The sequence below is a fragment of the Macaca mulatta genome, chromosome 6 (assembly GCF_049350105.2).
Source record: "Macaca mulatta isolate MMU2019108-1 chromosome 6, T2T-MMU8v2.0, whole genome shotgun sequence".
Classification (NCBI taxonomy): Eukaryota; Metazoa; Chordata; class Mammalia; order Primates; family Cercopithecidae; genus Macaca; species Macaca mulatta.
This window is the reverse complement of record NC_133411.1, coordinates 141,646,668-141,650,165: the sequence shown is the minus strand read 5'-3', so window position 1 is coordinate 141,650,165 and position 3,498 is coordinate 141,646,668.

Here is a 3,498-nt window from a genome sequence, read left to right as displayed (position 1 = left end):
AAAAAAGTGATAATACTTCTCTCACAAGGTGATTAATTCATTCATATATATATATATATATATATATTTGTTTATGTATCTATACATACATATATAGCTATAAACGTATAATAAGGAAAATCATACAAATCATATATATGTATATATACACACACATAAATTTTAGGGGTGGGTCTTGCTCTGTTGCCCAGGCTGGAGTGCCGTGGCTATTCTCAGGTGTCATCACAGCACACTACAACCTCAAACTCCTGGGCTCAAGCTACCCTCAACTTCAGCCTCCCAAGTAGCTGAGACAGGTGCACACCACCATGCCTGGGTCCTAAGTTATATTTTGTTTAAAAAAATTCATTACATTAAATGCATATTAAAAATATATGGGAATACCAGAAGGACAAGAAAGAGAGGAACAGAAGAAATATGTGGAACAATAACGACTGAGAATGAATATTCCCAAATTAATGCCAAACACCAAACCACAATCTAGGAAGCTCTGAGAACATTAAGAAAGATAAATGCCAAGAACTACACCTAGACATTCCTATTTAAACTGTAGAAAATCAAAAGAAACTATCAACAGAGTCAGCAGACAACCTACAAAATGGGAGAAAAGTATTAGCAAATTACGCATTTGACAAAGGTCATAATATCCAGAATCTGTAAGGAACTTAATTAAACAAGCAAAAAACAACCCCATCAAAAAACAGGCAAAAAGATATGAACAGACTTCTCAAAGGAAGATATACAAGCGGTCAACAAACATGAAAAAATGCTCCACATCACTAATAATCAGAGTAATGCATCTCACACCAATCAGAATGGCTACTATTAAAAAGTTAAAAAACAACAGATGCTGGTGAGGCTGCAGAGAAGAAAAGGGAATGCTCATACACTGCTGGTGGTAATGCAAATTAATTCAGTCACTGTGGAAAGCAGTTTAGAGATTTCTCAAACAACTTAAAACAGTACTATTCAACCCAGCAGTCCCTTTACTGGGTATATACCCAAAAGGAAAATAAATTGTTCTACCATAAAGACACATATATTTGCATGTTCATCACAGTACTTGTCACAGTAGCAAAGACACGGAGTCAACCTAGGTGCCCTTCAGTGGTGGACTGGATAAAGAAAAGGTGGTACACATACAACATGGAATACTATGTAGCCATCAAAAAGAATGAAATCATGTCCTTTGCAGCAAACATGGATGTAGTTGGAAGCTATTATCCCAAGCAAATTAACACAGGAACAGAAAATCATATACTACATGTTCTTACTTATAAGTGAGCATTGAGTACACATGAATGTAAAGATGGCAATAGTAGACACTGGAGGCTACCAGAGCAGGGAGGGAGGGAGGGGACAAGGGTTGAATAACTATGGGGTACCGTGCTCAGTACCTGGGTAACAGGATCATTCATACCTCGTCTCAGCATCACGCAATATGCCAGAATCTAAAATAAAATTTGAAAAAAACCTGCAGAAAATCAAGATTAAAAAAAAAATCTCAAAAGAAGCTGGCCTGTAATCTCAGCACTTTGGGAGGCTGAGGTGGGAGGATCACTTGAGGTCAGGAGTTCAAGACCAGCCTGGCCAACATGGTGAAACCCCGTCTCTACTAAAAGTACAAAATTAGCCAGGTGTGGCATAGTCCCAGCTATTCAGGAGGCTGAGGCACAAGAATCACTTGAATCCAAGAGGTGGAGATTGCAGTAAACTGAGATCATGCCACTGCACTCCAGCCTGGGTGACAGAGGGAGACTCCATCTCAAAAAAAAGAAAAGGAAGGAAAGAAAGAAAGAGCGAGCAAAGCCAGGAGCAGGAGCAGGGTAGGGTGAGGTGGGAATAAGATAAGGTGGGATAAGGATAAGAATCACATTGGACTTGTCTTCGGAAATCATACAAGCAAGAAGAGTGGAGTGAAGTATTTAAAGTTTTGAGAGAAAACCCCACCAGCCTAGAATTCTGTATTCAACAAAATTATCCTTCAGAAGTGAAAGAGAAATAGTTTCACAAACAAAACTGAAGGAATTTCTCACCAGTAGACCTGCTTTGCAAGAAATGTTAAAAGAAATTTTTCAGAGAGAAGGAAAATGATGTAGGTCATAAATTTCGAGCTACATGAAGAACGAATGTTAAGGAATAATTGAAAGTAAAATAAAACTTTTGTTTTTCTTATTCCTAATTGGTCTAATAATCATTTATTCAAAATCAATAATGTATTTGATGATTATAGGTTATGGATAAGTTAAATGAATGACAACAATGATACCAGGCATGGGAGGGAAGAATTAAGAATACTTTGTTGTAAGGTACCTGTGCTGCCTGGAAAACAGTATAATGTTACTTGAAAGTGGACTTGAATTAGTTATAAATGTATATTGCAAACTGTAGGACAACCAGCAAAAAAAGTTTTAAAAAAAGTATGATTCATATGCACTAAGAAAGGAGAGAAAACGGAATCATATAAAATGCTAGTAACACCAATGGTAGCTTGAATCCACAGGAAACAAGGAAGAACAAGAAATAGTCAATAAGAAGATTAATATTACAAACTCTATAAATACAAACTTGGCTCTATTTTCTTCTCTCGGCTACTTTAGAAGATTTAAAATACTTAAAATTTTATAACAAAGTTATAACAAAGTATTGTTTGGTTTATAACATATGTAAGTATAATCTGTATAATAATAGCACAAAAAGAGGAGGAGGGAACAGAAGTAAATGGGAGTTACCTTTTTTTTTCTTTTCTTTTTTTTTCTTTTTTTTTTTGAGATGGAGTTTCACTCTTGTTGCCTAGGCTGGAGTGCAATGGCGCGATCTCGGCTCACCGCAACCTCCGCCTCCCAGGTTCAAGCGATTCTCCTGCCTCAGTCTCCCTAGTAGCTGGGATTACAGGCATGTGCCACCACGCCCAGCTAATTTTGTATTTTTTAATAGAGATGGGGTTTCTCCACGTTGGTCAGGCTGGTCTCGAACTCCCGACCTCAGGTGATCTGCCCGCCTTGGCCTCCTAAAGTGCTAGGATTACAGGTGTGAGCCACTGGGCCTGGCCAGGAGTTACATTTATATATGTCACTGGAATTCAATTATTATAAATCAGAAGTATTATAGATTCTGATAAGATCTATATCGGAAGCCTTAGAGGTTTTTGTTGTTTTTTTTTTTTTTTTTTTTTTGAGACGGAGTCTCGCTCTGTCACCCAGGCTGGAGTGCAGTCATTGCAACCTCTGCCTCCCGGGTTCAAGCAATTCTCCTGCCTCAGCCTCCCAAGTAGCTGGGACTACAGGTGCCTGTCACCATGCCCAGCTAATATTTGTATTTTTGATAGGGACAGGGTTTCACCATATTGGCCAAGCTCGTCTCAGACTCCTGACTTTGTGATACGCCTGCCTTGGCCTCCCAAAGTGTTGGGATTACAGGTGTGATCCACCGTGCCCAGCCTTTTTTGTTTGTTTGTTTATTTGAGACAAAGTCTTGCTCTGTTGCCCAGGCTGGAGT